Raw genomic sequence first — 14,000 nt, 5'->3', positions numbered from 1 at the left:
TGTGGTTCGCCCAAATCTGGCTAAGTCCACAGGCTGCTGCACAATTCTTATATATGGAGAAAAATCCTTACAGAGAGTGTTTACAATACTCTCAAATCAACAAACCCATAACTGCATCTAAGCACAAAGAACAAAAATTTTTACTTACTGTTGTAGTCCTGTCCCTGTTGCTGCCGGCAACGGTAATCAGTCCAACAACTGCAGTGTCGAGTCCCACTGTATCTCACAGCAGCATCAACCTTCAGTAGCGTCGAGCCCACTGAACCCTCTCAATTCAGCAACGTCATTCTGAGAGATCTCTTCTATTTCCCGCAGCGACGAGTCCCATGGCCTCTCTCTGAAGTGTCGTCCTAATGACTCAGAAACCTTTCTCTCTTTTCACACAGCAGCACACCACCACCCAGATCTAGAAATCCAGACCTAAGCTCCCCTTTCCCCTTTTCTTTCTTCTCTATTTCTGTCCCAAATTTTCCCCCTTTCTATTTCTACTTTCTCGACACACCGCTACCACGATTTTGCCCTTTCACTTTATTTTCAACTTACTATTTCTATCTCTCGACGCACTGTTATCTACATGTGGGCCCACATGGGTAGGGCCCCCTTAAAGGTCTAGGGTTGATTTTCAACACTCCCCCTCAACACCAGCTCTCACTAGTTGCACTGTACCGAACTGATAGCGAAACATTTCGAACTTGCCAATCCTACCAATCCCTTTCCTGACTTCCCTCTTCCCCCGTGTTCTTTCCACATTCTTTCCATAAAATAAAATTAAAATTAAAATCTTAAGAAAAAATTGAGATATAAAAAATTAAAAAAGAGCGCTATGTCATTGGATTAAAGAAATAAAACATTCTCTGGCCATGTCTAAACTTAACCAAACTACATTAATAATGGAAAACAAAACAAAATCGTAGTTTTTTCCCTCTTCACTTCTACCCGAACATTTCGAACCGTTAAAAAAGAAAACAAACTATATATACAAATACGTTTCTCTGCCTCTAACTGCAGCATTACGAGGGAGAAATTATCTAGTGTCAAAGGAAAAAAAGGGTAAAAAGGGTAAAAAGGGGTGCAACAAGAGGACTTCTTAGGAGGTCACCCATCCAAGTACTGCAGTCGACAAAACACGTTTAACTTCGGAGTTTTGATGGGATTCAGTGCATTAGTGTTGGTATGATCGCACATGTTTGTGTTTCCCTCTCCATACTACCAATCCCTTCCTCGGCTTCCCTCTCCCCCCGTATTTTGTCGGCCTTTTCAACATTCCCTCCATAAAATAAAATAAAAAATTAAAATCTTCAGCAAAAATCAGGATATAAAAAAGTAAAAGCGTTATGTCGTTGGGTTAAAGAATAAAACATTCATCGTCCGTGTTGAAACTGAAATAACGGAAAACAAAACAAAATCGTACTTTTTTTTCTTTTACCCCCTCTTCTCTTCTACCCAAACGTTTCGAATCGTTAAAAAAGAAAACAAACTATATATGCAAATATGTTTTGCTGCTCCTAACCATAGCATTGCGAGGGAGAAATTAGCTGGTGGAAAAGGGAAAATGGGAAAAAAATGGGTGCTACACGAGGACTTCCTAGGAGGTCAACCATCCTAGTTCTAGTCTCATCCAAGCACGCTTAACTTCTGAGGTCTGATAGGATCTGGTGCATTGGTGCTAGTATGATCGGACTCGTTTGTGTTACCCTCTCCATCTTACCAATCCCTTCCTCGGCTTCACTATCCCCTCGCGTTCTGTCGGTCTTCTCCACATTCCCTACATAAAATAAAATAAAAATTATAATCTTATGCAAAAATTAAGATATAAAAAATAAAAAAAGGAGTGCTATGTTGTTGGATTAAAGAATAAAACATTCATCGTCCATGTCGAAAGTGTAGCGAACTGCATTAATAAAGAAAAACTAAACAAAATCATACTTTTTTTCTTTTTTCCCGTCTTCTCTTCTACCCGAAAGTTTCAAACCGTTAAAAAAGAAAATAAACTATATATACAAATATGATTTGTCACCCCTAACCGCAGCATTGTGAGGGAGAAATTAGCTGGTGGCAGTGGAAAATAGGGCAAAAAGGGGTGCAACACAAAGACTTCTCAGGAAGTCACCCATCCTAATTATATAACTAGAATGTGTTTAATTAATTAGATAAGTACGTGCTTATTCCTTTTTCTATTAAATAATTGATTAGTTATTACATTAAATAGGTCACTTGGCCGATTAATTAGCAAAAATCATCAGGTATTTAATTATTTCTTACTTAATCAGTAATGATATGATTACAAAATACATAATGTCATTAATTAATTAGTATTAGCTATGATCAAGATAGTTTCGTATTACATTAAATGTGTTATTTAATTAATCCCGACCCAACCCTTGCCCCCACCCAGGCATGGGTGAGGATGTAGGTGAGGTGCGTGGGTGAGCCACTTAGGCAAGGCACGTGTGTAGGTGAGTGGCGCGCGTGCATTCAAGCGGTAGAGGTTGGCTATCAATTTCTATGTCTCGTTTAAAATTTAAAATTTTAACTCGGATCGATTCAAATGCTCTTGAATTATATTTTATGAGCTTATTTAGGCATTTGTGATAATGAAAAGTTTGAATTTAAATAAAGGGATAAACCTCATACTTAGGTGAGAAGATCATACTGATCCATGTAATATGAAGGGATAAGGATTCTTATCCCTAGTTTGCATATAAGTAGGCTTTGTAACCACGAGTGTAAACCATCTTCATTTTGTGCAAAGAAGTTTCCCTTATTTTCAAAGCTCATTTTTTTGTTCTTTTAAGTTATTTCTTCTTCATTTGGGAGGCAAACTAACCTTCTTTCATCATAGTAAGTTAGGCCATATGTTGGGATTCTTAAAATTCTGGTACTTTTTTTGGGTCAATTGTTTAGTCAAACTCTTGTGGTCAACATTTTTAGTCAATTTTGTGCTCCATTGTTTAGTTACTATTCTGGTTAATTTTTTGTTATCATTCTATTTCTTTTGTCCCCTTGGTGTAAAACAATGGTCACTTTTGATTGTCCTCTAGAAATTTTAGAATTTTGGTATAGGTAAAGAAACTTCTTGTATTTTTTTTATCACTTCAGAGCACTGGCCATACTTCCACTACCTACATAGAACAAGAGTACACCCAATAGTCAGAGTGACTTAAGTTTTTTTATTCACCAAAGTAGTATTTTTTTGTGAGCTACCATTAAAATAGTGAATACTCTTTCTTTTTTTCATGCACTGAAATTGGGCTTGTCTGCCTTTGAAATCGAAAAGGAGTCTTGTTTCACACATAGGCCATTTTGAAAGGAATATGGAGTTTTATCGATTGGCTAGAGTGATGCTTCCTTCTCTCGTATTTACTATGTACAATTTGGGCTTCTTTAAAAGGAAAAGGGTCACTTAATGGAGAGAAGTAGAAGGAAAAGTTCAAAAGAAGAGGTGTTGAGTAGTGGTGGTAAATTTTTTTTTTAGAAATAAAGAACATCTAAGTGAGAAGGATACGAGATCAAAATTTCTTTTCATGTGAAAGTTAGGAACTCCAATTTGAGGGGAGTGTTGAGGAAACAACTATGGAAGAGTCTAATATGATTTTTCATGGTAGAGTCTCATGGTGGAAGAATTAGTATGACAAAGTCTTATTTGAGTCTCATGGGAAAGAATCTTACATAAGAAATCTTTTGATTCTATCAGTTTTCTGTAATAGTGATTTACTTTGTTTCGTATTAGGAGTTCTATTCAAGTTGTAAGAGGAACATGGGTAGGTTTAATTTTATTTTGATTCTGTGAGTTTTCTCTATTGCGAATAGAGAAACAATGTACTCATTATAGAATCAATTAATTGTTTTCACTCTTAATATTTTAAGAATCAATTCGTATGCCTAATATTTTTAATGACTCAAATAAAACAAATACAAATAAAACATAGTATAAAAATAAGATATCCAATTATAACTTTATAACATGAACTAAAAGCATGGTTCTCCTCATTTGTGCTAATGTAACTCATGACATTACCAGAGGATTGCATAAAGAACAACAAATTGAATAACCAAAAACATTTCAGTACTTTATCAAATTGAGTCTAATACGTTAATCTTATAAAAAATAAATAGACCATGAGATGAAAAGCTGATATGAAAGAGTCATATATGACCTACCAAGAGAAAATGTGATGATTTTGCTAATGAAAGAGTCATATATGTCAGTGTTATTTAATAGAAGAAATGACCAACAAAGAGCTTAATTATTAGCATTCAGAGGAATAATATTGGAGGAATTAAAATTCGAAACAGATAAAGTTTGAAAAATTACAAAATAAACAACAATGCTTACTAAAACATGCAATGAAACCAAAAATTGAATATTTACCCACGTAAATAAATTCAAACAAATAAATCAACTTGTCAGTAGGCTTAGATTATAACACATGAATGATTTATATCACTTTATAATGGCATCATAAATTTATCTCTAAAGGAATTTTCTATTGTTGTGGGCGACTAAAAAATTGTTTTAAATGTTTCTATCCAATCCAAATTAATCACTTAAATATAACAATTACCACGTGAGGTTAAATTATTAGCTTTCCATGGTTATTCACAAATTTGTATGTCATTAACTTTATGTGAGTAAATTTAATGTCACTAGACATTTTTCATAATTAAGAATGTTGTGGTTATTACTTAATTATTCCATTGTAAACCAAAATATGACATCAAAATAATTGACTAAAATTTATGCCAATTATTAATTTCTTATATTTAGGTCGATCATAATATGCATAGAAGATTAAGTTTGCATAAACCCTAAAAAAAAAATTATACAGATAAAAATTAACTAACACATGCATATTAAACATTCATATATGCATATCCAATTATTTAATCCATATGCACTAAAATGAAAAAGAATGAAAACTAAAATATTCTATTTTTCCTATTGTTTATATTTGAATTAAATGTATCCAATGATAACATTGGGCATGGATGGGCTGTGAGCACGTTTGGTGCTCTTGCACGTACAGTGGTGCGGGACAGCAGGAGATCATGATGTCGTGCTTCAGGCTTTGGCTGTGCTCCAATGAGAGGACGGAACACCGGCGCACACAACACCGGTCTCTGCTTTGTTCGCTCATGCCGCTCTCGGTTGCTCATAGCCAGGCACCTCATCCGTTCAGGACTCTACTAACCATCCCCGCACCGCCGTCTCCTTCCTCTGCTGCCATTGTCACCGGTGTGCGTCCGACGAGATCAACACATCGGTGTACACAGGATTCCATTACAACGTCTCTCTCTCGGTGCTCTGTGATTGTTCCTCTCGGCTGTGCTTCGACGCATTGTCTGGTGTTCATTGCCACCCACCGAAGCAACAACTCTCGACCGAGAATCAGTTGTGTGTAACGCTGGTCTCCAAGCGACTGGAAGTGAGGAACGGGACCAACCGGGAGTCAGGAAGAAAATTCGCACAAAACGTCGACGGTTCGATGCCAACACACACAACGAGCCCCGTCGTTCGACTCCCCTCGTCAACGATCCCCTTTGCAAACCCGAACGACGGCTGATGGCTGGCTATGGGCATTTTCTTCCCACAGGCGCATCTGTTCCCACTAACATGCAGACACCTCCAGCACACTATGCGCAACCTTCTCTGGCACACCAGTGCAGCCATCTTGTCTGGCCGAGGACGCTGTTCGAAAACATCACTGCCTCTCCTGGATGCTCTCTAGTCGGGAAGCACCAGCGTGATTGAGATCCGCTAGGCACACAATGTATTGACAGTTACATGTGCCACCACTGGTGTTCGAAGAAGCGCGGGGCTCATAAGGCCTCATCGTAAGTCTACGTCCTCCTGTACTCGAAAACGACACATAATTTTATTTTATTTTTGGCAGAAAAAAATATAGACAACATTTTACAAAAAAAAATAATGGTATTTTAATCAAGACGAGAGATTCCAAATGTAAATCATAATTTCTTAAAAAATATAAAATTCATAAAAAGAAAATCGGTAACCCAAGATGCATACCTTCAGTCATGGAAGACAAAATTCTAGGAATTTTCAGAATAATGTCTAGTTTATTCCTGTTGATGGATAAAACTAAGGCTTATTTCTAGTCCAAATCCCATTTAACGTACAATCCAAACTCAGGCTCACTATCCTTACATCTATGGGAAACTACCTAATAATGGATTAAACCTAAAAAGGGGAAACAACTATCAAAGGGGTCATGGGCCATTCTGAAAGGAGGGAATGGAGGAAGAGTCATGAGATGCTTGGTAATGGGATTGTAGAGATAGCAACAGAGCTTGAGATTAGTGTGGATTTTCTTGCACTAGAAGATGACCCCATTGCATGAACCCATATTCTTGACGTTGTGATGTGAAGGGAAGACAAGGGAGTCTTGGAGCGTGAGTGCTCCTTTGTCATCCAGGTGACAAAACATACTTTCACATATGAAGCCATAGTCGTAGTATTTGCGATAGACAAAACCGAAGTCAATTGATTTGGCAGTGAAAGAAGCTAACTTTCTTGATCATATTCTGCCATTTCATTAAAATAGCTTCACACTTGAGCCGTCATTTCTTGGGTAGATGTGAAAGAATTTCAAGTGAGATGTCTTTGTTGAGGACTGTGAAGCCTGGTCCATTGCACACGATTCTGTTGTCGAAATAGAGATGGTGTGAATAGAGTCCCTTGCAAGAAGACTTTGTCTCTATTGCCGAAACAGGGACGTTGCGCGTAGAGAGTCTTGCATTTAATTTTTTGTTTACTATTGAGAATAATCATAATTTGTCGCATTTTTTTGTGATCTCTTGTTTGCTTAGACAATGAGGGAGCGAGGGACATTAAACATGCATAGAGAATCCATTTTGAAAAAAAAAATGGCATGAAAAAGGTAGGTCGGTTACGCACTTGGGTGGTCGTCTAGGAATACGGCGTGTGCTCTTCCATGGTGACTTGTGAGTGGGGGTGGTAACCAGAAAGTGGAAAAAAACTGGCACTCACTCTCATACTTCTTCCTCGCTCCTATCACAGTTTCCCCAAAGTTCTTCTCGATTTCGCATATTTTCCATGGTGAGATCTAAACTCGAGATGAAGTTCATTGGCGACGAAAGGGCTCGCCGCAAGGTTTTCAAGAACCGAGTCGAAGGGGTTAAGAAGAAGTGTCATCAATTGTCTCTACTCTGCAGCATTGACGTCTTCTTCTTGTGTTCTCCTCCCGAAAGCGAGAAAGAATTCTCTCCTCATTCCTGGCCTCCAAATAATCCTGAAGCTCTTCACATCCTCTCAAGGTACCGTAATCGAAGCAATGAAGAAATACGTAAGCATCCAACCACTTGAAGTGCCAACTCGTCGAAAGAATCTCTGCGGAATTTGTCTTACAAGATTTCTGGAAAATGGGAAGAAGCGAAACAGAGATTGGAATTTCCCAAGGGAATGGGACTGGTGTGCGAAGGAGCATCAGATAGAAAAATTGAGACGCAACCCACAGTTGCTTGAACAATCCTTCCCATACTGCTGTTTCCCTGCTCCCCTCAAATTATAACATCAAAATTCATAAATCAATATGGCGAATTGTATCTTCCGTCGCCAAAAGGGTCACCCTTCAATTCCCCGAAGGTCTCCTCATGTACTCACTTGTTCTTTTAGACATTTTTGAAACCTTTGCTTCTATTGATGAGTGCTTTATTTTGGGTGATGTCACATATGGGGCATGCTGCTATGTGGATGATTTTTCTGGATCTTTTGGTCCATTACAGGCATAGCTATTTAGTCCCAACAGATTACACCAAAATTCCTGCTTTATATGTTTTCGTTGAAATAAAAATTGATGTAGACCATCTCATTAATATAATTAAAGCGTTATTTTGTGACAAAAAGATTGCAATGGCAGCAACCATCCAATTCACAGCAGCTGTGAAAGCTATTATATCTGCTTTAGCTAACTCTGATACTGATATCATTGTTCCACAGTCTAAACCTTTGTCTTCAAGGGAAGTGCATCTCCTACAATTCCTAATAGTATTGCAGTTGATGCTGTTGTATTTGTTGCATATGGTAGATTCCATCTAGAGGCATCTATGATAGCAAACCCCCATATTAGGGCATTTCAATATGATCCATATCTCAAACTTTTCTTCTTGGAAGAATATGATCTCAATGGGATGAAAGAAGCTCCAAAAAAACCAATATTGAATGCAAGGAAAGCTAAGTTCTGAGGTATTGTGCTTCGGACATTGGGGCGACAGTCCATATATACCTCATGCTTCCAAACCATGTTGGGCAACTTGTTCCCTATATTGACTTGCTCGACCAAGAGATCGAGCATTTTGTTGTCTTCTTCGAAGATCCAAATGTCATAATATTGAGCAAAATATGGTCTTCTTACAGCCATTTATAATCTAAATCCGAGATGGTTCTCATCAAACCACAAAAAATAAAATACCATGTGGTGGATATTTATAACGCCTGAATCTCCTCTCCACATGGCAAAATCATTCTATAACACTTCAATAATTTTCAACAACATTCTAAAACATTTCAAAATTAACCAAACTATTTCCATTGTAGATACACTAAACATTGCAAAAACACACATATCAAGTCCAAATTCACTGAAAATCCGTGGTAGAGCCCCATATGATTTTGAAACTACTACAAAATGTACCTCGTCAGTGATGGGGGTCGGGTTTTGTTGGCTAATGGACGCCTTTGTAGGCGACTCATCATTGTTTGAACTGGACTCAACACCACAAACCCTAAACCCTATTAACCCTAAACCCTAATTCTAGAACCAGAACCTAAACCCTAAACCCTAAACCCTAGACCTTAAAACCCCTAAAAGCCCTAAAACCAGAAAACTGAGAACCCTAAAAAAATTAAAAAAAACCTAAATCCTAAAAATACAATAAACCCTAAACATAAACCCTAAAATACCAAGCACCAAACCCTAAATACACTAAACCCTAACCCTAATCCCGACATTAAACCTTATGAAGACAAAATTGAACCATAAACCCCAACCCTAAATCCCACAATTATGCAACAATTAATACATATTATGCACAAAAATTAAAATTAAATCAAATACAACACTAAATAATATAAAAAAACTCAGGGTTTAGGCACGTTCTTAAATTTGGGGAAAACCGAAGTCGAAGGGTGAAATTGAAGCCAAATCGAAATAGAATTTAAGAAATTGATGCCGAAATGTCAAATATCAAAGAAAATCAAAATTGAAATGGGGGAATCAAATGAAATCGGGAAGAATTTTGGGCGAAGAGAGAATAGCTACAGGGAGAAGGGAGTGGGAGGCCGAGAGGACGTTCATAACAAGAGGCAGAAGGGAGAAGGGAGATGGAGAACGAGAGGGAGGAAAAAAAATTTGGAGGAAGAAGAGACAAGAAAAGAATTAGACCGAGAGAGGGAAGAATGCAGAAGAGAGACTGAAAAGAAAAAAATTGACGAGGGTTCGAGGCATCCCGTCCGCTTCATCTGGATGATTCTCAATATACTATGGAATCCGGATTCCCGAAATTAAACTATTGAGATGATTTTTGGGTTCTTTTGATTCATCAACATGAATCATGCACTGGTGCTCCACTAACGATGTCAAGAGATGAACTGAATAATGTGGTTGAAGTTCATCTCCTGCGTGAGTTGACTAACCCTATTAGAACTGAAGTCAATTACTTTGTGTGTTGCTTTCCTAGAGTGAGCACAAAGGTGATCTGAAACCTATCAGCATTAGCATCATTTATACTGAAAATTCAGTTTTCTTCATGTCTGAAAACTATTTTCTGAGCTGATGGGTTAGTTCATTGGAGAAAGAGAATAGAAACTGACTCTTATTACATTAACTGAAATTGCAAAAATGTTTTAGCTTGTCTATCATACTCAGAATTTTTTTCTTTCTACCACATTTATCAAAATGCCAAATTTTATTGATCGCACCCGTTTGTGTTACCCTCTCCATCCTACCTATCCCTTCCTATGCTTCCCTCTTCCCCCGTGTTTTGTCGGTCTTTTCCACATTCTTTGCATAAAATAAAATTAAAAATAAAAATCTTAAGGAAAAATCGAGATATAAAAAATTAAATAGGAGCGCTATGTCATTGGATTAAAGAAATAAAACGTTTGCCAGCCATGTCAAAACTTAACCGAACTACATTTATAATGGACAAAAAAAAACAAAATCGTAGTTTTTTCCCTCTTCTCTTCTACCCGAACATTTCGTACTGTTAAAAAGGAAAACAAACTATATATACAAATATGTTTTGCTGCCCCTAACCGCAGCATTACAAGGGAGAAATTAGTAGGTGGCAAAGGAAAAAAAGGTAAAAAGGGGTGCAACAAGAGGACTTCTTAGGAGGTCACCCATCCAAGTACTGCAGTCACCGAAACACGTTTAACTTCGGAGTTTTGATGGGATTCAGTGCATTAGTGTTGGTATGATCACACCCATTTGTGTTTCCGTCTCCATCCTACCAATCCCTTCCCTAGCTTGCCCCTCCCCCCGTATTTTTCGGTCTTTTCCACATTTCCTCCATAAAATATAATAAAAAATTAAAATCTTAAGAAAAAATCAGGATGTAAAAATTTAAAAGTTTTATGTTGTTGGCTTAAAGAATAAAACATTCATCGTCCATGTTGAAACTGAACAAACTATATTAATAACGGAAACCAAAACAAAATCGTACTTTTTTTTCTTTTTTTCCCCTCTTCTCTTCTACCCAAACATTTCAAATCGTTAAAAAAGAAAACAAACTATATATACAAATATGTTTTTTCCGCCCCTAACCGTAGCATTGCGAGGGAGAAATTAACTAGTGGCAAAGGAAAAATGGGTGCTACACGAGGACTGCCTAGGAGGTCAACCATCCTAGTACTAGTCTCATCCAAGCGCATTTAACTTTTGAGGTTTGATGGGATCTGGTGCATTGGTGCTTGTATGATCGCACTCGTTTGTGTTACCCTCTCCATCCTACCAATCCCTTCCCCGACTTTACTATCCCCCCGTGTTCTGTCGGTCTTTTCCACATTCATTACATAAAATAAAATAAAAATTATAATCTTATGCAAAAATCGAGATATAAAAAATAAAAAAGGAGCGCTATGTTGTTGGGTTAAAGAATAAAACATTCACTGCCCGTGTCGAAAGTGTAACGAACTACATTAATAAAGGAAAACTAAACAAAATCATACTTTTTTTCTTTTTTTTCCCCTCTTCTCTTCTACTCGAAAGTTTCAAAACATTAAAAAAGAAAATAAACTATATATACAAATATGTTTTGTCACCCCTAAACGAAGCATTGCGAGGGAGAAATTAGCTGGTGGCAATGGAAAATAGGTCAAAAAGGAGTGCAACACGAAAAACTTCTCAGGAAGTCACCCATCCTAATTATATAACTAGAATGTGTTTAATTAATTAGATAAGTAAGTTATTACTACTTTTTCGATTAAATAATTGATTAGTCATTACATTAAATAGGTCACTTGACCGATTAATTAGCAGAAGTCATCGGGCATTTAATTATTTCTTACTTAATCAGTAATTATATGATTAGTAAATACATAATGTCATTAATTAAATAGTATTAGTTGTGATCAAGATAGTTATGTATTGCATTAAATGTGTTATTTAATTAATCCCGACCCAACCCTTGCCGCCCACCCAAGCGTGGGTGAGGATATAGGTGAGGTGCGTAGGTGAGCCACATAGGCAAGGCACGTGTTAGGTGAGTGGCGCGTATGCATTCAAGTTGTAGAGGCTGGCTATCAATTTCTTTGTCTTGTTTTAAATTTTAAATTTTAAATTTTAACTCGGATCGATTCAAATGCTCTTGAAATATATTTTATGAGCTTATTTAGGAATTTGTGATAATGCCAAGTTTGAATTTAAATAAAGAGGTAAACCTCATACTTAGGTGGGAAGATCATACTGATCCATGTAAGATGAAGGGATAAGGATTCTCATCCCTAGTTTGCATGTAAGTAGGCTTTGTAACCACAAGTGTAACCCATCTTCATTTTGTGCAAAGAAGTTTCCCTTATTTTCAAAGCTCTTTTTTTTGTTCTTTTAAGTTATTTCTTCTTCATGTGGGAGGCCTTCTTTCATCATAGTAAGTTGGGCCATATGTTGGGATTCTAAGAGTGTCCTTGAGGAAAGATTGTTTTGCTCGAAGGGCCATATGAATATGATACTGCAATTAACTCCAACTAATTTTCTAGTTAAACTCCATGGTGCATTCCCCCTTTCTCCAAGGTATATCTCCATTTTATTTAATTTATTATTAAAACTATAGTAATTTTTGGGTCAATTGTTTAGCCAAACTCTTGTGGTCAACATTTTTAGTCAATTTTGTGATGCATTGGTTAGTTACTATTCTGGTTAATTTTTTCTTATCATTCTATTTTTTTGTCCCCTTCTTGGTGTAAAAGAATGGTCACTTTTGTTACTCCTCTACAAATTCTAGAATTTTGATATAGGTAATAAAACTTCTTGTATTTTTTTATCACTTCAGAGCACTGGCTATACTTCCACTACCTACATAGAACAAGAGTGCACCCAACAGTCAGAGTGAGTTAAGTTTTTTTATTCACCAAAGTAGTATATTTTTTTGTGCTACCATTAAAATAGTGAATACTCTTTCTTTTTTTCATGCACAAAAATTGGGCTTGTCTGCCTTTGAAATTGAAACGAGTCTTTTTTCAAACATAGACCATTTTGAAAGGAATATGGAGTTTTATCGTTTGGCTAGAGTGATGCTTCCTTCTCTCATATTTGCTATGTACAATTTGGGCCTCTTTAAAAGGAAAGGGTCACTTAATGGAGAGAAGTAGAAGGAGAAGTTCAAAAGAAGAGGTGTTGAGAAGTAGTGGTGGTAAATATTTTTTTTTAGAAATAAAGAACATCTAGGTATGGAGGAGGCTGGAGATGAAATTTTTTTTTCATGCGAAAGTTAGCAACTCCAATTTGAGGGGAGTGTTGAAGAAGAAAATATGGAAGAGTCTAATATGATTTTCATGGTAAAGGAGTCTCATGGTGGAAGAATTAGTATGACAAAGTCTTATTTGAGTCTCATGGGAAAGAATCTTACATAAGAAATCTTTTGATTATATCAGATTTTTGTAATAGTGATTGACTTTGTTTCGTATTTGGAGTTCTATTCAAGTTGTAAGTGGAACATGGGTAGGTTTAATTTTATTTTGATTTTGTGAGTTTTATCTATTATAAATAGAGAAACAATGTACTTATTATACAATCAATTAATTGTTTCCTCTATTAATATTTTAAGAATCAATTCCTATGCCTAATATTTTTTATGACTCAAATAAAACACATAGCAAATAAAACATAGTATAAAAATAAGATATCCAATTATAAATTCATAACATGAACTAAAAGCATGGTTCTCCTCATTTGTACTAATGTAACTTATGACATTACCAGAGGATTTTAAAAAGAACAACAAATTGAATAACCAAAAACGTGTAAGTACTTTATCAACTTGAGTCTAATAAGTTAATCTTAAAGCTGGGGGTGAGATAACATCGTAGATACCCAACTTGCAACAGATGGTGGACAAGATTTTATGAGTGACTGATTAGGTGAGAATGTCTGCAACTTGCCCTTGTGAGGAGATATGTTTGAGAGATAATATGTCAGCTTGGAATTTCTCTTGTATAAAGCGGCAGTCCACCTCAATGTGCTTTGTTCTCTAATGGAAGACTGGATTTGAGGTGATGTGAATCGCCTCTTTATTATCACCATGTAAATCCATACGAGTTTTTTTATAGAATCCCAATTCAGTGACAAAAGATCTTATCCATAGAAGCTCACTAACTGTGTGTGCCATGACTCTGTATTTTGCTTCTGAACTGAACTTTGAAACTACATTATGCTTCTTGCTTCTCCATATAACCAACTTCCCTCCTATCATTGTACAATATCTCAAAGTAGATTTTCTGTCATCCGGGGATCCGACCCAGTCTA

General features: G+C 36.5%; 4 pseudogenes; 1 reads left to right on the top strand and 3 right to left on the bottom strand.

The window, feature by feature from the left end:
- Positions 1-1,066: 1,066 nt before the first annotated feature.
- LOC137939641 (5S ribosomal RNA) lies at positions 1,067-1,185 on the bottom strand (annotated as a pseudogene).
- A 379-nt stretch (positions 1,186-1,564) lies between these two features.
- Positions 1,565-1,683, bottom strand: LOC137939638 (5S ribosomal RNA; annotated as a pseudogene).
- A 5,413-nt stretch (positions 1,684-7,096) lies between these two features.
- Positions 7,097-8,367, top strand: LOC137938248 (uncharacterized; annotated as a pseudogene).
- A 1,981-nt stretch (positions 8,368-10,348) lies between these two features.
- Positions 10,349-10,467, bottom strand: LOC137939582 (5S ribosomal RNA; annotated as a pseudogene).
- Between the last annotated feature and the right edge of the window lie 3,533 nt (positions 10,468-14,000).

Source organism: Aristolochia californica, unplaced genomic scaffold (genome assembly GCF_029961685.1).
Source record: "Aristolochia californica isolate CCGP_79_NKW_82.1479 unplaced genomic scaffold, dmAriCali1.0.hap1 SCAF_8, whole genome shotgun sequence".
Lineage (NCBI taxonomy): Eukaryota > Viridiplantae > Streptophyta > Magnoliopsida > Piperales > Aristolochiaceae > Aristolochia > Aristolochia californica.
This window is presented reverse-complemented; position numbering and strand designations above follow the sequence as displayed.